The sequence below is a fragment of the Mandrillus leucophaeus genome, unplaced genomic scaffold (assembly GCF_000951045.1).
Source record: "Mandrillus leucophaeus isolate KB7577 unplaced genomic scaffold, Mleu.le_1.0 Scaffold36, whole genome shotgun sequence".
NCBI lineage: Eukaryota > Metazoa > Chordata > Mammalia > Primates > Cercopithecidae > Mandrillus > Mandrillus leucophaeus.
In genome coordinates, this window is record NW_012103809.1 from 5,435,681 (window position 1) to 5,460,433 (window position 24,753).

Below are 24,753 nucleotides of genomic sequence, written 5' to 3' on the forward strand. Positions count from 1 at the left end.
AAAAAACTACTTTAAATTTCATATGGAACCAGAAAAGAGCTCATATAGCAAAGACAATCCTAAGCCAAAAGAACAAAACTAGAGGCATCATGCTACCTGACTGCAAACTATGCTACAAAGCTACAGTAACCAAAACAGCTTGGTACTAGTGCCAAAACAGATATATAGACCAATGGAACAGAATAGAGGCCTCAGAAATAACACCACACATCTACAACCATCTGATCTTTGATGAACCTGACAAAAACAAGCAATGAGGAAAGGATTCGCTATTTAGTAAATGGTGTTGGGAAAACTGGCTAGCCATATGCAGAAAACTGAAACTGGACCCCTTCCTTATACCTTATACAAAAATTAACTCAGGTGGATTAAAGGCTTAAATGTAAGATATAAAACCATAAAATCCCTAGAAGAAAACTTAGGTAATGCCATTCAGGACATAGGCATGGACAAAGACTTTATGACTAAAACACCAAAAGCAATAGCAATAAAAGCCAAAATTGACAAATGGGACCTAATTAAACTTAAGAGCTTCTGCACAGCGAAAGAAGCTATCACCAGAGTGAACAGGCAACCTAGAGAATGGGAGTAAATTTTTGCAATCTGTCTATCTAACAAAGGGCTAATATCCAGAATCTACAGGGAACTTAAACAAATTCATAAGAAAAATCAAACAACCCCATCAAAAAGTGGGTGAAGGATATGAACAGACACTTCTCAAAAGAAGACATTTATGTGGCCAAAAAACATATGGAAAAAAAAAGATCATCATCACTGGTCATTAGAAAAATGCAAATTAAAACCACAATAAGATACCATCTCACACCTCACATTCTAACATTCAGTTAGAATGGTGATCATTAAAAAGTCAGGAAACAATAGTTGCTGGAGAGGATGTGGAGAAATAGGAACACTTTTACACTGTTGGAGGGAGTGTAAATTAGTTCAACCATTGTGGAAGACAGTGTAGCGATTCCTCAAGGATCTAGAACCAGAAATACCATCTGACCTGGCAATCCCATTACTGGGTATATATCCAAAGAATTATAAATCATTCTACTATAAAGACACATGTACACGTATGTTTATTGCAGTACTATTCACAATAGCAAAGACTTAGAACCAACCCAAATACCCATCAATGATAGACTGGATAAAGAAAATGTAGCACATATACACCATGGAATACTATGCAGCCATAAAGAAGGATGAGTTCATTTCCTTTGCAGGGACATGGATGAAGCTGGAAACCATCATTCTCAGCAAACTAACACAGGAACAGAAAACCAGCACATTCTCACTCATAAGTGGAAGTTGAACAATGATAACACATGGACACAAGGAGGGGAATATCACACACTGGGGTCTGTCAGGGAGTGGGGAGCTAGCGGAGAGATAGCATTAGGAGATATACCTAATGTAGATGAAGGGTTGATGGGTGCAGCAAACTGCCATGGCGCGTAACATGTAACAAAACTGCAGGTTCTGCATATGTGTCCTAGAACTTAAAATATAATAAAAAAATTAAAAATTAAAAACATGCCCCCAGCCTCTCCCAAACTACCTGTCCCCCAAGATCTCTGCCCTCTCTGGTGGCTTCTCACAGCATCCCAGGCCGCTCCATCAAAGCCCACACCTCATGAATTGTTTTTCCCTGTTTGAGCATCTGTTTCCAAGTCAGTTTCATGAGAGCTCAGACTATGCTCCTCTCTTTCTCAGTTGCATCTCCAGTTTTAGCACATTTTCTGGCGGTGTCAATGCTCAATAAATATTTGTTGAATCTGTGATCAAAAGATTAAAGTATACAGTAATGAATAAATAAACAGGAGCCCAAGATCTCTGCCATTAAAATCATTTCTATGGGTTAAGACACTGTTCCATGTATAAATGCAAAAAGACCTGGGAGAGAATGACAAGTAAAAATATTATCACAGCATCTCAAACTGCTTTTTAGAGCCATGAAATAAGAAAGTTTTAAAGGGAGACAGGGAGAGGGGAATCGAAACCTGCCGGTATCCCAAATAATATCCCATTACTTCTCACTTTGTCGGAAGCTGGCACTACTTGAAGCCATTCCACCATCAAGAACAGTTTTCTTCACTACTGATAAGGCATACAGACACATGAGAATTAGGGCTGTGCCTTCTTTCCTACTGTCAATTAAAACAGTTAAAACTGTCCATTAAAAACTATTCCTATTATCAATTAAAACTCTGGAGAAATCATCACATCCTTTACTTTGTTTAGTTTCTTTGTGCCTTTGAGAGACTCAAGGCAGAATATACTATCTTGTTGCCTGAAAACTGAGGTGGGGAGCTGGTCTTCAGCCTTATAATCCTGTGTTCTAAACCACTAAAGAAAACTGTAGTTTTCTTCCATTTGTTAAGACTAATGCTAACATTTTAAAAATATATTTTTATTTATTGCAGGCAAATATTTTTTGGAAAATAGTTCCAATTTTTATTGATGAAGGCATAAACTATAACAATCCTGCAAACCTATCTTGCAATCTAAATTGTTGCTGTAGAAATGTAACTGTCATTATGGCAAAATTCCCCAGAGGGGCTAAAAAGAAGAGGGAAAAAGGAGAGCCATACATTGAATTTCATGATGTCAATATCACACTTCCAATGCCTACACAGTTTATATTTTCTATTTAAAATGAAAATTATATCTTTACCAAATAGATAAATAACAGAAGAGTAATATTAGAATGAGAATGCCATATTTGTTACTGCCTTTCTGTTTTACTTGTGTAAGTGTATTTCTTTACTCTTTGTTTGCAGTGACCTAGATATTTGTGACAGATGTGTACAGTTCCCATCATTTTATATAAACTAGCTGTTATTTTTAAATGTTAAGTCCTAGGATGACTCTGTCACCATCAACTCCCTCCCTCCACCCCATCATGCAACAGATGAAAGACATTATGAAAGGTTAGAAGATGGACAGAGTTGGAAACAGCCTTTCCTCGAAGATATTTTTTTTTCAAGATCAAAATCAGAACCCAACCTTTTAAAGAACAGTCCTGAATTTAATTTCCTTCCCTTTGTTCTTATTTTAATTTCCCCCCCAAACTGCACTTGAGCTTCCAATGATCTTCTTTCCTATCTAATGCCAGTAATTTGCACTTCTGTCATCCTTTTCATCTGGGGAATCATAAGGACATCTGAAACTTTCTCTTATGAACTTCAGAGAGCTGCTCTAACAGGTAAGTCCTTTGGTAATATTTTCAGAATGTGTAGTGAGACTAAACTTTGCAGTACAGTTGAGTATTCCTCATCTGAAATGCTTAGAACCAGACATATTTTGAATTTTTATTTGATTTTCAGATTTTGGAATATTTCCATATATATAGTGAGATATCTTGGGGATAGGACCCAAGAAAAATTCACTTATGCTTTAAATAGCCTGAAGGTAATTTTATACAATATGTTTAATAATTTTGTGCATAAAACAAAGTTTTAACTGCATTTTGACGTGATCTATCACATGAGGTCAGGTGTGGAATTTTCCACTTATGGCATCATTTTGGGGTTCAAACAGTTTCAGATTTGGGAGCATTTTGGATTTTGAATTTGGGGATTGGAGATGATCAACTGTAATGAAAATCCCTTCTGGAGCCCAGCGTAGGTGATATGAAATGGTGACTGCGCTTTAGTGTACGGAAGTAGTTACATGGGATGTGGATATTGCATGCACTTATGGTAGAGTTCATGAAGACTTATGTGCCTGCAATGGCACAATCCCATCTTTAAGGAAATGGCCCTAAATCCTTTGATCTTCCTTAGTAGACCCTGTGACTTGCACAGGCTGCTTAGTTTGGGAGGTAAAATCAGTTATCATGTTTACTCTGGACATAGCAGATTGGAATTGGAAAAGAACTGCTATCCTACCCAATGCCACTGGGCTAGAGAGAGATTTACCCCTTATAGGCAGGCATTGACTAGCCAATGGAAATGCTTGGCAATGAGGTCATCTTATCTGATTATTTCTTTTGGCAAGGGTAAGTGCTAGGTGAACACAAAAAGATCTAGTCACTGGAGCTCGAGTTCATTTCCTAAGGGACACTGAGATTTTTTTCTTGGTAGAATCAAAAATATGTCACAGATTCCAGGACAAGAAGGTCTAAAATCCAAGGTGATCGTGAAATGAAAAACAATCCTCCTACTGCACATTTCCATAAACACTTAAAATCAATTTTCATTTTACAATTATATGATCTGTAGGTGCATTGTCCTCACAACACTAAAGAATTTGACTGGCAGGACCAATTCTGTTGAGAAAGAACCAAGAAATGCAATCCTTTCACAGGTTCAGGCTATGTGGGCACAGATCTGGGGCAGCCTCCTGGAAAACCTGCAGCGGCCCTTAGCTCTCCAGAGAGTAAAGCAAGCTTGAAGCCCTAAATGACCAATGTGAATGGTGTTGTCCTTTTATTACACATACACTTGAAAAACAAACTGTTATATTGCAACCCTTTATCATTGTGGCTCGCGACTTCTGGCATCTGTCCCCCAGGTCTGTGGCTGTCCTTGTCAAATAACCTTTGGCTAGGCAATGAGCCACCAACAGAACAGAAAATAAGATTTGAGGGTTCTGGTTCCCACCTTTCACTCTTAATTTCAGACTACTGCCTCTAATACCAAACCACATACAGCAAGAACATTCTAGGTTAACATTAGTTGGGGTGAAAGAGAGTAGTAGAGGTACATTCCTCCCTCCCCAAACATAGATCATTCCTCATATTGGAGAGTCACTCCTATTCTGTTTCAGTTGCCCTAGGGAGGAAAAAATTAAAGAGTGGAAATTCAGTGGCCGCTATCTGTTCTGCAGATAGTACACAGAAATGTTGTTACAAGCCCAGTGTTTCCTGGTCCTACAAGAATCCTCCAATGTCCCAGAGGGAGAGTGTTTTAAAACACATGACCACCTGTAAGTTCCCTGGCACCATATTCCAGGGCTCCATCTGCACTTTGCATCTTGGCCCTCCAGGGCCCTGATGGTAGATCTCCTCAATGGCTTGGCCAACTCACAGGTACTACATCCTCAGTCACTTACAACATCCCTTCAGGTAGATGGGCTGGTGTCTTCTTTCAGATGGCATTCTTTCTTCTTAGGAACAGTTCCTGGAAGCCACCCTTGCATTCTAATTAGGGGTGATGGCTTATTTGTCAGCTCTCAGACTACAATCAATGACGATGACAGGTGATATGGTTTGACTGTGTCCCCACCCAAATCTGATCTTGAATTAATTATAGCTCCCGTAATCCCCACGTGTCATGGGAGGGACCCAGTGGGAGGTAATTGAATCATGGGGGCAGGTTTTCCCATGCTGTTCTCACGATAGTGAATAAGTCTCACAAGATTTGATGTTTGTATAAAGGGGAGATCCCCTGTACATGCTGTCTTGCCTGCTGCCATGTAAGACATGCCTCTGCTCCTCCTTTGCCTTTCACCATGATTGTGAGGCCTCCCTAGCCATGTGGAACTGTGAGTCCATTAAACTTCTTTTTCTTTATTAATTACCCAGTCTTGGGTATTTCTTCATAGCTGTATGAAAATGGACTGATATAACAGGCCAGATTGTGGTACATGGATCAACTTATATGTCACCCCATCTGCTCATGGCTCAGGGGCTTCTATGAACAGCTTTTCCAGGCACAGAGTCTATGTGACCCCTCTCAGAGAAACATGCCCCTCTCTCTGTTGGAGCTCTTTTTCTTTATTTTATTATTTTATTTTCTCTTACTACAAGACGTAATTGGTGCACTGCTTCCAAGGAGCGGTTGTGAAAAGGGACTTTCTGGAATTCACCTGAAATAGACCCAACTACAAAGGGGTGGTTTAAGTTTAGAGATGAGCAAGAAGAACAACTTGAGCTTTGTTAGATGACACTTTCTTTTAGGTTTACTACTGAACTAGATAAGGCAGTGCAAAAGCAAATGTACATAGTTAGTGACACAGCAAGTGAACACAGCTCCTTGATGCTGCTGTGAATTTTCAGAGACCTATCCAGTAGTCAAGGTAGCCCCTGGGAAGTAAAGAAGTTGTTGGATCAAAGATCCCCAGAGCTATGGGCTGTTTAAGCTAAAGGATGTAGTTGAAACTCCATCCATACCCGAGGGTCTCCTATTACTATATAAGGACATCTTCACGGCCTCTCAGGATTACATACTTCCGTGTTATACCCTCTATGCGTCATTGGGCTCCTGCAGTGCTGCAAGTGGAATATTCTAAATTCTTTACTTAAGTCCTAGTGTCTGACTTCCTACCAAGGGAAAAACTTAATACAAATTCTGGCTAAAATCAGGAGACATATGTTCTAGCCCTAGCTCTGTCCCTAACTCACCAGGCGTACAATCTTATGCAAATCACATAATCTCCCCGGACTTTGGTTTCCTTACCTGCAAAACAAGCATTAGGTGGACTCTCGAGTCCCTTCTAGGCCAGAAATTCTGCTATGATTTTCAATGTCTCTCTCAGATACATACATGGTAGGATTATATCCTACAGACTTCTTGGCCAGATGTAGGGAATGGATAATGTGCTTTTGAAATAAATCATAAAATTGGCACACAAAAGCAAGAAATAGAAGTGAGAGATCATGGACTCTCTGCATCGAGACACCAGTTCTAAATCTCCTTCAGCAAAAATGAAGAGTACTGAAGAAATTCTAGACTGACTCTCAGTCATTTCATGTCCTAGATAGTAAGTGGGGGAGGTAATCTAGATCTGGTATAGATTTAGAGAAATTCACCAGGGAAGTGAATTCAATGGGAACTTCAGGAAAAAGTGAATTTTCAGTACCAGGGTAGCACATGGTCAAGTGGCAGACAGGCTTTAAATGTCTAAGGAAAACACTGAAGTGTCTCATCTGCGTGGTATACTAAAAGGGCAAAGCATTCAGGAGCTTGAGTGGGTATCCTAGACTCTTTTCATCTGATTATACCATCACAATAGACACTAAATAGTAAGATAAAAAGAAACATAGGAAAATAATTGTAATTACATAGAAAATTCTCAAGAGAATCCAAATGTAATAAATAAATCCAAGTGTAACTCTGGAAATAGTAACTTAAAAACCAATAATTTATTTCCTGTCTCAGTAAATGTACAGCCATCTATCTAATTGACAGAGCCAGAACTAAGGAGAATTATCCTATAATCTTGTTTTTCACTTCCATCTCATTTAATCAATTGCCCAAACCTTTCCATTCCCACGTGTATTTCATAGCTAAATATATCTCATTTTCATCTCCACTTCTGCTGCCTTAATTCAGTTCTATGCTTTGTGTCTCTTAGTTTACTGCAGAAGCCTCATAATTTACACCCTTACACCATTCTCTAAATTCCTTCTAGAGAGATCTATTTAACCCACAAATTTGATTATGTCACTTTCCTACTTGAAACTAGTCGTCAGATCCCCACTGTGTATAAAAGAATTCTAAACTCTAAAGCATGGTATAAAAAGCAATTATCTGGCTTTATTTCTAGGCATGCTCATTCCCAAATGGGCCTCCAGCCAAAATAAACTCTTTGAAACTCCCACAGGCACTGTCTGAATATGCCAACCTCATGTGTCTACCTCCACATCTTACTGCAGTCGCCATCTGCCTTCCCGGATATTCACCCTGAACAAGGTGCTCCTCTGAGTTTCTACAGAACCCTAAACATATCTCCATAACATCATGTTTGTTTTTGTTGCAAACCTCAATTAACTTTTTTATCTTCTTGACTAGAATATAAACTCTTTGATAGTTCTATCAACAAGGCCCAGGGCCATGGTTAGATAACCTCCTGCATACACATCATAGCGCGTATGTTGGCCTGTACCCCACACAAATCACACACTCACTAACACCCCCCAAATACTCTCAGAGACCCATGCCCACAGCACATCTTCTCTCATCTTTAACCAAGATGTCAACATCACACCCAAATGTGATATTAACATCACCCATACAGTGGGGTATACAGCGACAACATCCCTCATAGACAGAATGTAAGTGTCACTCACAGATAGTGTCAACATCCTACACAGATTTAATTTTTGTCCATATTTATCCCCAATGTCTCTCAGTGCATACGACATAGTAGATGCTTAATAAAGGCACATTGAATGGAGAGCTATGGGCTGCTGCAGGAAGAATGGATTTGTATGAGGGTTTGATGTCTGAGCTAAGCAAAAGGTGCATATAGTTTATTAATGAGCCATCAGTAGGTCTGCTGGCCAAGGGGAGTAACATCCCAGGAGATGGTGAGAAAACTGACTGCAGAGTCATCTCAACCCACTGTCAGTGTTCTTAGGGGAATAAACTAAGGGCACAGAAGAAAACACGAGGAATTCAGAAGAGATAGGTACTATGGTTTTCAATACAGACTGGTTAGATTCATGCCAACCTCAGAAATCATGATAATAACATTTTGTAACTATTTAGTAAAAGGTAGTTGTTTTCACCAGGAATATTGGAATCTCACTTCTTGTGGGACAGGTTAATTAGTCTATTGAATCGGAAAAATGAGACAGACTCCATGTACGTAGACTTTAGTGGTCCATTTGACAAGGTCTCCACTACTCTGTTCTAAATGAGGTGAGCACAGAAAAGCAAGAGGATGTTGTCTTGGTGCCAGTTAGTGGGAAATGCAAATACGTTTCTAGTGGTTAGTCCTAGAGTTTTGTTCTCAACCTTGTCCTATTTAATAGTTTTTCCAACACTTGAATGAAGATCCAGGAGGCACATGGAGTGGATTAATATATAACACCTGTCATCAAAACACTTTGCAAGCCAACATAAGGAACCTGAGAGGATTCAATAATAAGAGGAAATGGTATGCATGTTGTCAGATGAAATTTGACAAGAATAAAATATAAGGCTCTGTAACATCTTCTCAAACAACATCTGTGTGTAGGTTGAGGGAACTTGTGGCTCCCCACGGTATAAGTTAACAGTGTGATTTAAGGCTTCCCTAAAGGAAGTAAAGAACAGATAATGAAGAAAATGGTAGTCCCTTTTTCTGCATGCTGATGGATCACACTTGGAATATTGCTTTTGACTCAGGTAGGTACCAGACTTTCTAGGTGGAACAAAGGTAGAAAAGAGCAAGTGGAGTATTTAAGAGTCCTGTAACCATATCTGAGGAGAAATCGTGGAAGGATCTGGGATGAACAGCCTGCAGAAGGGATGGTCCAAGGGCCAAGGCAGTCGTCCTACATATCAGAAGGGCTGTCACATGGAAGTGAGATCTTGTTGGTCTGTGTGACTGGTCCCACAGGTAGAACTGAGACCAACAGGTACAAGTTGCATGGTTACAGTCACATTTTTTATTATAAGCAAGGGACTTATAATAGTCACAGCAATAATTAGAAAGACATTTACCAATACGTCGTTGGTTCAGTGTTCAGATGGGAGATCAGCCTGAATGAACTTCTAATGTGTGTTCTTCCCTCCATGTAAAAAATATGTCATTAGCCTTGTATGGTTGATTGTGAAAATAACCCCAAATTCCTCCCATACCTTTATGCACACTCCTTTGCAATGTGATGTGGTAGCATCTCCCATCAAGAGTTTATTTCTCAGTCTCTTGAATCTCGGCTTGGCCCTGTGATTTGTTTTTTGACTAATGGGGTATCAGCAAATGTGACTCATTTGTGAAGTAGATGCTTCAAAAGTATTTGTGTATCAGGGCTTTCCCTAATGCTGCCCCTGGGAATCCTGAAACTGCCGTGTACCTAGACTAGCTAGCTGGAGACTCTTAACTCAGCCAGCTGTCTCACTCTAGTTAACAACCAACACCAACAGTCAAACATGTGAGTAAGGACATTGTAAACCAAGCAGATCCCAGATGACTGACCCACTGACCACAGGTGGATGAGTGAGCCCAGGCAAGACCAGTAGAACTGCTCTGCTAAGCCCAGTTCCAATGCTGTATCAGAATCATTAACTAATAAATCATTGTTATTTTCAGCCACCATGCTTTGGGGTAGTTTATAACACAGCAAAAATGGGTACATCATAGACAATACTCTGTTTGTCCCAAAATATATCCAGGTTGTTTTCTTTTACACACTCTTTTCAAGGGGGAATTTGAGCATTTTTCTTTTCCTAGTTAAGACAGAATCTACTCTTAATAGTACAGAAAACCAATGTGGTGGGTTGACATGGTGGAAAAGTGGTGGAAAATATGACAAAACCAGAAAGACTTCTATTGGCCTAAGAGTTTTTAAAAAGGTTTGCAGACATGGATAATTGATTACATGGTTGACTGTCCAACTGACGGCACGAATGGAAACAACTGCCAAAGCCATGAGCTGACAGACAATATGGGGCTGCAGATTTGGGTTTCTCTACTAACGGTAGAGGCAAGTTGAAACTTTTCATTACCAGGTCTTCACATGTCTTCGTATTCTTGATATTAATAACTCTACTTTGTATAGCACATTTTGGTTCAAAAAACATTTTTGACACCCATTCTTTCATGTATTTATAGTTAGCATTTCACACTCAAAATATTAGAGGTATGTACAACCGATGCATTTAGTTGGGGTGTGCAGAGAGTCAGGTTCTTGCATCAGTTTTGCTGCAGCAGTACAGAACGACAATGGAGGAGAAGGGGGGCAGGGTTAATAGGTCAAGGGAAAGCCCCCTCTCACCTCCTTAGCACTGCCTTGCTGAGGAAATAAGCTGTTCTCCCTATTCCACTGCCTGCAGAAGGCAAGCTGAAGAGGTCTCAAACCGCTGTAGTTCAAAAGACCAATACTCAACACATCATTTCCTCTATTTGCTTTCCTTGGTGTGATAGCCTCTTGAGGGAATGTTATTTATTTATTTACATATTTCTTTATTTTTAGGAACATTTCTGGCCTGTTTCGAAGCTGCTACATCTACTTTGAAAGAAGCCACATAACCTTTGCTGCTTCTTCATTTCAAGTTTTCCTTTGAATTTTCTATTTCCTGAGCTGGGAGAAATGAGAGGAGGCACCTTACCTTTCTAACAGGTTAGACCAGACAGAGGCCTAAAAATGGCGTCTCTGGGTTTTATCAAAGCCTTGAACTTCTGGCAGGAGCTTCTTCCTTTCATGCTGCGCCGGCTTTCTTCATGACTTTGCCTCACATCTTCTTTGTCCTGCTATTACAAAGGAGCTGTTCGTGTCTTCTCCACTCTCTTGGGGAGTATATGTATTCCTTGTTTATTCCTCCTCTAAATAAGAGTCTTATAAATATTCAGAAGTACTGGACAGCAAAGAGACTTGGAGTCAGGATTCCTGGGTTGGTAGGGTTTTTTTTTTCCAATTCAAGCTTTTGGACACGTGTTCCTCCAGGAAACTTGGAGCCTTATCCTACTGCACACCTCCAGATCCTTTGAGGCCAACTGGCTGGCTAATTAATTAATGGACTAGCTGATTTAGCAAATGACCTTACAGAGGTGTTACTAAAACACTAAAAAACAGAACAATTTTACTTATAACCTCATCATCCCACAAGTCAAATGGGGTTCATCTTCTGTGATGGTTGTTTCTCAGGACTAAATATTGTTAGAGATAAAATGTAGTTATATATATTTGTGTCTCTCTCTCTCTCTATATATATATATGGATGTATATATATGTGCGTGTGTTTATATAGATATATACATAGACATTTATGTATATATGTCTAAGGATCTAACATTCCAAAAAAGCTTAGCACAGAAAACACTTTGAACTTATAAATAAGCCATTTTCACTTAAAGATTCCCCTTCTTTCACTAGAAACCTTTTACACTTTGTTTCCCCTCCCCACCTCAACACCCTGCTAGCTTCCCTCCGACCCCCCACCCTGGAACAACAGATTGGGTTAGTGCTAGAAAATGTCTTTTATGGGCAACTTAGGCAACATTCCATTGTCAGTACAATCAACAGAAGTCAGAAATGTCAATATTAGGCAACAGTCAAAAAATTCAAATGCGTTTCTGGAAGTTGTTCCGTTTCAGCCCCCTAGTAATTTCTGAGTAATTCCTTCACTTGCCTTCCAAACATTTGGCACAAGATTATCTTCAGGGCACAAGCTATGCCCATTAAGCAAATTTATCCAGGCAAAACTGTGCAGCAAAAAGTGGTTTAACATATTCCAAGGTTCAATGTCTCTTTTTTAAGGCAGCTGCTCCTCTCAGCAAAAATAGAATTTAGGGGAGTGCCAACCACAGCATCCTGGGGCCTGAAACATCTTTACACATAGTTGTTCTATTTTCAAATAAGTATATATATACACACATATATACATATATAGAGATGGTGTTTAAACACTGCGAAGCTTAAAGGCATGCACAGAGAGATTAATTGTCATGTGTGTGACTATAAGTAACACAAGGCTGAGATTAATAATCTTCTCAGAGAATTATTTTTCATGTGACACACAGAATTTTATTGTGTGTATTTCATTATTGCTATCTGATGGTCCCAAGGGCTCGTTGTGTTTATATAAAGATTCCTTGCCTCTTTCCAGAGCCTGGAATGTTTATATTTTAGCACATAATCTTCAAAGACTCTAGTGTGAAAAGTAGAATGTGTGTTTAAAAACCTGTTGTGTATTTTTCAGTTATTTACCAAAAAAGATTTTTATATTGAATTTGCATCGATCAGTAGTTCTCAACCAGAGGTGACTTTGCTTCCCAGGGGACATTTGGCAATAACTGGAGATATTTGTGGTTGTCACGACTAGCACTGAGTGGGCAGAAGCCAGGAGTGCTTCAAAACCTCCTACCATGCACAGGACAGGCCCCACAGCAAAGAATTACCCAGCCCCAAATCTCAATAATGCCAAGGCTGAAAGACCCTGGCATAGAGCATCTATCTTGGTTATACATGACAACACTGCAGTTTGTTCCATCCAATAGAGAATGTCGCCCATAATATACCCAGGGCAGCCACCAGTGGCCTTTGCAATTATAACCCTGTTGGTCTGAGAATACATATCCCCCATTTCTGTGCACGTCTAGTCAGTGAACTGACAACCAAGTTGGAAGTGAAAGATACTAGTTCATTTTACTTGTGGCTTAAATAGCTCAATATGTTAAAGAGAATTTCGTGCTATCCTTGTTAGTCATGGCAAATTTCCTGACTGCCTATAGAGAAAAGAGACAAAGAAATCGATTCTCAGCTGACATGATGGGAAAAGAATTTGGTATCTTAAAAAAAAAAAAAAAACTTAGTATTTACCACTGATTTGCAGCATGACCTTGGGGAACTCCCTGGCTTAGAAACATAATGACTCATGAGTTCTCCATGATCTGTGACATATTGAGAGCGCATGGTGTTGTCTCTCTCAGTTTATTCTTCTAATTTGTTAAAGAATCAACTACGATTTCTTGAAAAAAAAATATATATATGGTATGTGTGTGTGGTGTGTCAGGCTACTTTTTTCCTCCATCAACAGGGAGGGTTTGATTTGAGGACGAACCCCAAATGCTACTACTGCCTACTCCAACAGATCCTATTTTCACCGTTTCTATATTCATCTTACCTTCAGGGCCCATAAAAGAAGTGTTTTGCTTGAAGTGTAGTCAGGGAGAGTGCTCATAAGGATGTAACTATTCAAGTGTTTCTTTTTGTTTTTACAGTAGATAGAACTTGCAGATGTACATTTATCAATTTATTATTAATCATTAGTGTTATGAACATCAAAATTTCAAGGTAGCAGCTCTCCAACTTTCTAAAGTAAAATCAAAATGCTTTATATTTTGCACCAAGTATAGTCTTAATCATGGCCTTCAGGTATATTTCCTTACTCCAAACATAATTCAGTGGAAAGACCAGGCAGTGACCTGGGGCATTTGTTTTTATCTCTCTGAACCTTATTTGCAAATTGGAGATAATAATCATATTTTATACAGTTCTTGTGAGTTGAAAATGTTAGAAGTCTTAATACTGAAAATATCCACTAAGGATTAAGCAGGTGGATGGAAAAAACTGACCCCTGGATTCAAGTTGATGAACTCTTAGAATTCCACAGAATAAATAGAAAAGCCTAAAAACTTGCTAAGAGAAGGAAGAATATTGGCCACATGGCAAGGGATGCAAATCCAATTGGTGTTAGACATTTCATTAGCAACAGAAGACACTAATAGGTAGGGTGGTAAAGCTTCAAAGTTTTGAAGAAAAACAAATTTGGTCCTTGCATTCTATACCCAGTCAAACAATCATAAAGCACATGGTCAAATTCAAACATCTCCTGATATGCAGTAACTCAAAAAGTGCATCACCCCTATATCCCATATGAAAGTATTCCCCAGGGGCTTTCTTACTTCCAAAATAAAGCAATTTTCAAAAGAACACGAGACATAAGAGAGCGTGACAATGAAGTGTGACCAAGAAGAGGTGAGGAAAGCTGCAAACAAAGTTAAAAAGAATTAAATAGATACTAATTGGACATTTTCCTTGGAGCAGCAAAAGTTTGTGGCACAGGATCATATTACTCTTTTATGGATTCCTTTGTGATTAATGTTTCTATAATTATAATAGACCAATACTCCTTCAGAGTAAATATCTAAGGACAAAACATGGAAGGCAGTTACAAGTGGCTAGTTGAATTTAAATGTCATAAACGTTAGCAATAAATGATAATACGACTTACCAAAACTGGGAAACAGGTTGGAATAGAGGGATAGAGAAAGAAGATAGTGTATTTAAGCAAAAGTCTTAATTTATCCTAGTAGAAGTCAACAGACACTCTCTGAAATAGAGAATCACACAGTAGAGAACTACAGGACTTGATACAGATGTCCTTTATAGCTCTTACTCTTACATTTCCCTGGAAGTATTCAACAATGCAATTTGATAAGATAAATAAATTAGAGGTATGAAATTGGCAAGAGGAGGAAAAATGATCACTATTTGTAGATAACATGCTTATGTAAGTGTAAAATCACAGAGAATTTTCCAAAACACTTGCAAGCAATAAATTAGATCAATAAGTTAGTAGAACATGTCAGAAGTCAATAGCCTTAATAAAGTGTAAAAAATGACCAAAAATAGCAGTTCAGGTAAGTTACCCAGAAAAAAACTTAACTAATGTATATAACCTTTTTGAGGAAAATTTTAAATCATTTCTGATGGATACAAAAGTAACAACTAGCAAATGGAAAAATTTAATGTGGTAAATTAGAAGACTCCATCTCATGAAGATGTCAGTTTCTCCTAAGTTATTTTATAAACGTAACATGTTCCAAACAAAATACCAACTACAGAAAACTGATAAAGAAGAGCAGTTATTATTTACACTAGATAGTAAAATATGCTATAAAACCTCAATAATTTAAACAGTGTGGCACTGTGGCATGAATATAGACAGACAAGAGGAAAAGAATAGAGAGCCCACGTATCATTCAAAATGGTCCCTAAAATTAACAGAGAGTAAAGATGACATCTCAAGTCAGTGGAGTGAAGGAGGACTTTTTAACAAACATTTTGGGGCCTACCAAGCAGTGATGAAATAATATAAAAGAGGATATCTACCTCTCACTGTATTCCAGATAAACTTCAAAAAATTCTAGAAAAGAAATGTGGTTTTTAAAAATTCCATTAAAGTATAATACTAAAAGAAAACATAGACAATGTCCTTTAGCACTTTCTAACTGACTCAAAATCCAGGCATCAAAAAAATAAAAAAGAAGTATCATTTCAAATATATAAAAATCAGTATATTTTCAGAGCAAAACATCCTGAGCAAGTCACAAGACAAATGGCAAACTGGGAAAAATATTTTTAACTTATTTTACAGACAAACAACTCATCTCTCAAGTGTATAAGGAATTCCTAGATGGTGCTTAGGAAACAGCCAGTAACCAGGAGAAAAAAAAAAATGGGCAGAGGATATTAACAGAAAATTCACAGAAAAATAAGACAAATAGACTTTAACTGTTTGAAAAGTTGCTTAGCCTCACTTATAATAAGATAAATGCATGTTAAAATTATGCTAAGATATGAGATTTTATCTAGCAGATAGCAAAAATCTGAAATCCATGATAAAAATGTGACATGACAGAAACTCATTCATTGCCAATAAATAGTGTAAATTTTCACATCCCCCATGGAAAGCAATTTAACAATATTGACCAAACGTAAAAATACATTTACTCTTTGATTCAGTAATACAATTCTAAGGAACTAACCTAAACATATACGTCATATTTACATAATTATATGTGTACAATATTTTTTATGAAGATATTTATGTTATAGCAAATGATTAAAACAATGTCATTCAGTAAATGAATAGTTAATTAAACTATGGCACGGTCACTGAGTGAAATACTATGTAGCTACCAAAAAAGATAGAAAAAAGAATAAGAATATGCTCTCTGCATACTGATATGGAAATATCTTCGAAAAATGTTGCTGATAGTATATCAATCCAATGTGCTATTTTTTTGGATAAGAAAGGGAGAAATAAGTACATATGCTTGCTTTTGCTCTCTCTTCATAAAGAATCACTAAAAACATAAACTAATAAAAGTGGCTACCTATGCACAAGAAGCTATATACTAAACAATAAACTAATAAAAGTATCTATGTCCCTAGAAAAATTAAACATAGAATTAGCATATGGTCCATCAATTCCACTTCTACATATATACACAAAAGAACTAAAAAGCAGGGACTTGAACAGATATTTATTTATATACTAGCGTTCACAGCATCTTTCTTCACAATAAACAAAAGATGAAAAGGACTCCAATGTCAAACAATAAATGAATGGTCAAACAAAATATGATACATACACACATGGAATATTATTCAGCCTTGAAAAGGAATGAAATTCTGATACATGGTACAGTACAGATAAATCTTAAAACCATGCCAAATGAAATAAGTTAGGCACAAAGGGACAAATATTGTGTGATTCCGCTTACATGAGGCACCTAGGACAGTCAAATTCATAGAAACAAAGTAGAATAGAGGTTACCAAGAGCTGAGGGAGAGGCAATGGAAGTTATTGTTTAATGGGTACAGCTTTTCTATTTGTGGTGATGAAAAGTCTTGGGAATGGATGATAGTGACAGTTGCACTTCAACATGAATGTACTTAATACCACTGAACTATACCCTAGAATATTAAATTTGTAAATTTTATGTTATGTATATTTAGCACAATAAAAAAAGACTGGGACCTATAGAGTCAGGGATTGGAGATAGAATCTGCAGGAGTGACACTACTCAACATATACCTTTGGAACTATGTAAATATATGACTCTATTACCTAATAAGAACAACAAATCAATTCTTATGAAAGATTTGGATTTTTCTCTTTGATCATTTCTTTAATTTGATTTTTTCTATATGCAAAATAGTGCTTTATTTTGTTTCAGTGTTCTAAGTACCTTCATCAATATTAGATTGTTTAGATAAACATCTCCACACCAGAATACTAAGCAGCAGTGATGAAGAATCAAGTGGATCTCTCTTTCCTTCATTGCATTGTATACACTCACAGGCTCTGACCTTCAGGCAGTACTCTCAATTCTGATCTTTGCAGGGCTGGTTCATTGAATGCACTGCATCTGCCTTGCAGTCTCAGCCATCTATGTCAGGGGAGGGTGAGAAAGGAGAGAGTGGAGGGCTTTACTTTGGGCCTTGCACTCCAAGACCACTTGTCAGGGCAACCCTGCCTTGGGCATGATGGGGTCTTTCCTTTGCCCCTCATTTCATCGGGGTCTTTTCACTTGCATGAGTCCTACCTGTGGCAGGGGAACTGAAGGCCAGGGGATGAGCAGCAGCGGGAACAGGGTTCCAGATTTCACAGTCTCTGTCTGCAGCTGCCCAGCCTCCTCCTGAACATTTCCGCCTAGTGGGGCACCCACCGTGGCGGTACCCATTCCACTGGTTCATGGCTCCACTGGCGGAAATTTATCTCTTGGATAATTGCTACCCATTGGTCCTGACTTTATTTTCTGGAATAAAAAAGTAAATATAATTCCTCTTCCGCATATAACTTCAGATATTTGAAAACCATTAACATTTTCCTCCCACCCAATGCATCGCCTCTCTAGGTCCTCAGGGTTCTCCGTAGAACTGCATCTTTTTAATGTCTAGAATCCCAGTAACTACTGAACCCATCCAGCTCTCCTCTCTCAATGTTTCCTGGATCTATAGCCCATTTCCATGGATACACTTTTGATTTCATTCCTACTTCACCTATTTCTTACAAATCTCTTTTCCCCCTTTAGAAATTGAATACAAATGTGAGCCCAAATGAAACACATCTGTGTGAAGGTTGGTGTGGTAGGCTGTCTTTAGACTGCCCCTCAATGGTCTTCATGCCCTGTAGAATCTTCTCCCCTTGAATGTGGGTTGTGCCTAGTGACTTGCCTCTAATGAATGAAATATAGCAAAAGTGATAGAATGCCACTTTGAGGAGGTTATAAAGCATGACGACTTCAGTCTTGCTAACATCTTTTAGGCCCTTCTTACTTGCTCTGAGGAGTCCGGCTCTCAAGTGAGCTGCCCTGATGGAGAGGCCCACGTGTCCAGAATGAAGGGTGTCTCCTGCCAACAGCCATCAAGGAACTGAATCCTTCTGACAATCACATGGGCAACATTTGAAGCAAATCTTCCCCCAGCCAAGCTTTGAGATGACTACAGCCCCAGTGGACACCTCGATTGCAGTTTTATAAGACCCGAGACAGAGGACCCAGCTAAGCCATGGGCCAGCCAGGATTTCCTGACCTATAGGAACTGTGAAATAGAATAATGTTGTTGTTGTAAGTCACTACATTTCTGAGTAATTTGACATGCAGCAATAGATAACTAACTTCAGGACAACGACAAAGAGTGAGAACTAATCATGGCCCATCTGAACCATTCACGTACTAAGCAGAGCCAGTCAGAAGAACGAGGATTGACATCCTGCCCCTGTCTCCCTGTATAGATAGAAGTAAAATGTTCCTGATTCCCAGCACTTTGGGAGGCTGAGGCGGGCAATAGGAGTTCGAGACCAGCCTGACTAATATGGTGATACTCTGTGTCTACTAAAAATACAAAAATTAGCCAGGTGTGGTGGTGGATGCCTATAGTCCCAGCTACTTGGGAGGCTGAGACAGGAGAATTGCTTGAACCTGGGAGGTGGAGGTTGCAGTGAGCTGAGATCATACCACTGTACTCCAGCCTGAGTGATAGAACATGACTCCATAAAAAACAAAACCAAACAAAAAAAAACCACTTTAACCTTTTTTTTTTCCCAGAAGAACTTCACTCATGGAAGAAAAACTTTAATTGCTGTTTCAAAAAAATATTTGTGTGAAGCAGAAATGGGTTTCAATAACGTTAGTAAAGAATACAGCCTGGAAAGTAGATGAAACTGGATGTAAAATTCTGGCAGCAATTTAATTGGACAGTCCCAGATGGTTAGGCTGAGGATAAAAGTCTTGTCTATGGGGAATTTTGGACGATACCTGGAGAAAGATTACACTGTGCCGAAATCAAATTGAGTTGCTTTCACAAGTGTTGTAAAGTTTCATATAGTAAAAGATTTTTTCTACAGGCACTTCAGTTTCACAGTAAGAATGGCAAAGAATATCTAAACACAGAAGAAAGCATTGCTGCAATATATCTAACTCCTTGATATAATAACACATACAATTCAAAAATGATTACACTCTCATTGTATCTGGGGTTTCTGAAACTACAAGGTAGTAGTTATGGAAAGCATGGTCCCTGGTTTCAACATCTAAAAAGCAGCCACCTCTTTCTATGAGTGTTCTTCTTTTGTGATGTTTTCTTCATTTTTCTTAGTCAATGGTGCCGTTGCTGCTTCTTAACCAAACTGGTAAAAACAAAATTATAATCATTGAACATAACCCTCTGACAATCAAGACACTTAAAACCTTCAATCATCTGGGACAAAAAAGCACTGTGTAGAACTCTGATTAACAAAGTGGGCTGGGCGCGGTGACTCACGCCTGTAATCCCAACACTTTGAGATGCCGAGGCGGGCAGATCAATTGAGGTCAGGAGTTCAAGACCAGCCTGGCCAACATGGCAAAACTCCGTCTCTACGAAAAATACAATAATAAGCCGGGTATGATGGTGCGCGCCTGTAATCTCAGCTACTCAGGAGGCTGAGGAAGGAGAATCGCTTGAACCCAGGAGGCAGAAGTTGCAGTGAGCCAAGATCACGCCACTGCACTCCAGCCTGGGCGACAGCAAGACTCTGTTTCAAAAATAAAAAAATAAAAATATAAGAAACATTAAAACAATGAAGTGGTCATCAGTTTCCTGGCTTGAGGACTTCCACAACTTTCCCGATCAGGTCAGCACAGGAAGTCCGATTTAAGTTTGTTTCAAAGCTGATGTACAAAAATTCTGGTTCTGGAGTGATGTGAATAGTTCCATCAGTGCCATCTGATTTTGTTCCTTTCATTAACAGCCCAGAAGGATTGAATAGTGTGGCATCAATGACAGAACCTGGTGTCAGGGCACCATTTCCAGTCTGAGTGACATCCTTTGTAGTGACACAGTCTTTCATGAGAAAAAATCTTCCCTTAACTGCTTGGTCACACTCTCTCATCAGCATTTCCAGGGTTTATCTGGCTTACTACCCTACTCTCTGGGAAATCTGGAATATGTAAGTACCAACAGTCAGAATTCACATGTCTCATACAATACACTGCTCCATTTGGAAAAATTGCATTAAGGAACTCAATTTCTTTCTGAAAATCCCAGGTTCCTTTAGTGAGAAGGCTTCGTGAAATCCTTAGGAAAATAAAGGAAGCTTTGAATTGAGTCAAATCCATTGTAATCCCTAGCAAGCTTCAAAAAGGAGAACCACTGCTTTCAGCAAGCGAGTGGTACCACATGTCTTCATAATGAAACGTCTCTACCGAGCACGGGGGCTCAGGCCTGTAATGTCAGCACTTTGAGAGGTCAAGGCAGCAGGAACACTTGAGTCCAGGAGTTCGAGGCTACAGAGAGCTATGATTGGGCCACTGCACTCCAGCCGGGGTGACAGAGCAAGACTTTCTTCCCAAAACAAAGAAACAAAAAGGTATGCCCCCATTCAGATCTCAGAATGGTATGAAAAGCCCCAGATCCTTGGTTTGCATTGAGTTGCTTCCAGGAGAACCAGACCTCTAGCAGTTTCTCGGTCTCTTAGGAAAAATGTGCAGCTCCCAGTGAACAAACCAACAGCCACAGAAAATCAACTAAATTAAACCTCTTTTCCTGCCATAGCTGCCACTGCTACAGATGGTTTCAGCTGTGTTACTAAAGTTCAGATTGCTTTTTTTTTTTTTGCTGTAGTTTTATATTAATTTTTTTTTTTTTTAAAGGACTCATGAAATTTTCCCAGCTTTTTGTGAGCCCAAGTTGAATGTGAGTCTCTTGGAAATAGAGGCAGATACAGTTCAGTCTCTGGTAATCCACTGCTTTTCCATTAGAGAGAGTAGGATAAGCACTAGCTAATGTTTCTGGCCATATAACGTAAGCCCATCTGAGCCATTTTTAAGCATCCAGTTTAGTAGTGTTAAGGGTACTCACATTGCTGTGAAACTGATCTCCAGAACATTTTTATCTTGCAAAACTGATACTTTATACCTGTCGAACAATTCCCCATTTCTCTCTCCCAGCCCCTGTCAACCACCATTGTATTTTCTGTTTCCATGAATTTTAGATACTTAATACAAATGGGATTATACAGTATTTGCCTTTTTGTAACTAGCCTATTTCACTTACCATATGTCTTCAAGATTTATCCATAATGTAGCATGTGACAAGATTTCCTTCTTTTTGAAGGCTGAATAATATTCCACTGTAGGTGTAGAACATCTCTTGTTTATCCCTTCATCTGGCAATGGACATTTGGGTTGTTCCCACCTTTGGCTATTGTGAATAATAGTGCTCTAAACATGGGTGTGCAAATATTTCTTCAATGTTCTGCTTTCAATTCTTTTGGATATTTGCCCAGAAATTGAAATGCCAAATCATGTAGTAGTTCTATTTTTAATTTTCTGAGGAATCTCCATAGAGTTTTAAATAGCAGCTGCACCATTTGTTCTCCCACCAACAGGGCAGATAGGTTCCAATTTCCCCATATGCTCACCAACACTTGTTATTTTCTATGTGTGTGTTTTTTATTATGGTAGCCATCCTGATGGATGTGAAGCAACATCTCGTTGTGGTTTTCATTTGCATTCTCTAACGATTGGTGATATTGAACATCTTTTTATATGTTTGTTGTCTATTTGTATATCTTCTTTGGAGAAATGTCTGTTCAAATCTCTTGCTCATTTGGATTTTTTGTTGTTGAGTTGTAAGAGTTATTTACAGATTCTGAATATTAAACCCTTATCCACTATGTAATCTGCAAATATTTTCTGCATTCCATAGGTTGCCTTTCCACTCTACTGATTGTTTCCTTTGATACACAGAAACATTTCTTGAGTATGACACCAAAAGCACAGGCAACGAAAGTAAAGATAAACAAATAGGACTAGAGGTGACTTAAAAAAAAATCTATCCAGTCATCAGCCTATGCACACTATCAGTCTCTCTATTGATCTACTCCCCCACTCTGCCTCACACAAACAATCCATTGGTTCTGAAATCTCTAGTCTCTAAATTACAGCTAGCTGACTTACAACCCCCTTTCTTCATTGCAACATTCTGAGAAATTGGGGCTCTCCAGAGCCAGCTTTGGAGACAGTTCCTAAGAAGTTGCCTGGTATGAGTTATCCTTTGCCTAATCTCTTGTGTCCGTTCCACACAACCAGAATCATCTTCTCTTCCAGTGGCACAAAACTGCTTACAGTTGCTTGAAACTCAACAATTAATGTGTGTCACCCTGCTCTGAGTACAACACTCTTTCTTATTTTACTACTATTAAGAGACACATTCATTTAATATTGAAATTTATGATACACTTAGAAAAACAGCACAGTACACTTTTGGATCTTTTTAACTTTTTTCTGTTGGAGTATTGGCTGCAGCAGATTTTCGTTAGCATTTAAATTAGTCTTTAAAATATTCTATTCTAAAATGAATTATCTCTCATGATATTTACCTAAATTTATCAAACATACCAAAATATGTAACTTCAGCAACAAATGTTGTGTTTCAGTCCCATTCCTCACATTTGTAGGGCCTAAGAATACAAACAGAAGTTCACATACCATATGACTAAGTATTTAAAATTATAAATCAAGTTAACAAACTATTATATGAAATATGTACAATTGATTTGCCTTATTCTCAAATTCTGTATTTGCTAATTTGCTTACTAGCTAAAATTCATTTAGAATCCCAAAATCAGCTCTTGAGTCACTGTTGCGGACATTCACAGACTGGAAGGAAGGCAAACATTTCGAGTTGCCAATGCGATGTTCCCAGCTGAAATGAACAAGGCGAATCTCTGCCTCCTCCTTTCAGCTGTCATCTAGTAAATGGGTGTCCTTTTCATGGTCTATTTAGTGTCACATATTTCAAGTTTTAGTGCTTTTTTGGGTAGTTTTGCTGTTTAGAATGACCCCAAGTGTCGTGCTGAAGTGCCAGACAGCAGGGTACTGGTCCACCACCTGTTAGGAACTGGGCCTCACAGCAGGCAGTGAGTGGCCAGTGAGTCAGCGAAGCTTCCTCTGTACTTATGGTCACTCCCCATCACTCGCATTACCGCCTGAACTCTGCCTCCTGTCAGCTCAGTAATGGCATCAGAGTCTCATAGGAGCACAAACCCTATGGTTTACCCTATGGTGAACTGTACATGCGAGGGATGTAGGTTGCATGCTCCTTATGATAATCTAATGCCTGATGATCTGTCATTGTCTCCCATCACTCCCAGATGGGACTGTCTAGTTGCAGGAAAACAAGGTCATGGCTCCTACTGATTCTATGTTATGATGAGTTATATAATTATTTCATTATCTATTACAATGTAATTATCATAGAAATAAAGTGCACAATAAATGTAATGGGCTTGAATCATCCTGAAACCATTTCCCACCCCCCGGTCTGTGAAAAAATTATCTTCCATTAAACCAGTCCCTGGTGCCAAAAAGGTAGGGGATCGCTGCCATGCAGTGCCTCTAACTGCAGGGAGGCTGTGATGAGCTTTATGGAGAACATACAATGGGCACCGCTCAGACATGAGCAATAGTGCTGTTAACCCTGAGTTCAACATTAATTAAATCAACAATATATGTTAAATAAGGTGTCTTTGAACAGGAACAGTTTATGAACTCATCAGTTGATAAAAATGCTGTGACCAGGAACCTAACCATGCATTTCCACAGGGCAATTGTCTAGGATTTGATAATTCAGTGTTCCCTGTGACTTTATAGGACGCAACTACCAAAATAACAAGAACCAACTGTACTGACCTCCTACCATAAGAAACACACATTCATAAAGACACAAGAAAAGAAGATGTGCAAAGCCATGGTTTTTTGATGACTAAAAATTATCTTTTAAAATATCAAAAGAAATATCAAAGAAAATAGACTTTAATTATTATCACGGATGTCCTGGTGTCCTGTGAACAGGTTGGCCATGTCTGGATGAACTGTAAAGAGACACATAGTCCAGCCGGGTGCGGTGGCTCACGCCTGTCATCCCAGCACTTTGGGAGGCTGAGGCAGGTGGATCACAAGGTCAGGAGATCAAGACCATCCCGGCTAACACAGTGAAACCCTGTCTCTACAAAAAATACAAAAAATTAGCTGGGCGTGGTGGCGGGTGCCTGTAGTCCCAGCTACTCGGGAGGCTGAGGCAGGAGAATGGCGTGAACC

At 38.9% G+C, this 24,753-nt stretch overlaps 1 pseudogene; it reads right to left on the minus strand.

The window, feature by feature from the left end:
* Window positions 1-20,243: 20,243 nt before the first annotated feature.
* Window positions 20,244-24,753, minus strand: part of LOC105546492 — a 99,666-nt pseudogene continuing 95,156 nt past the window's right edge.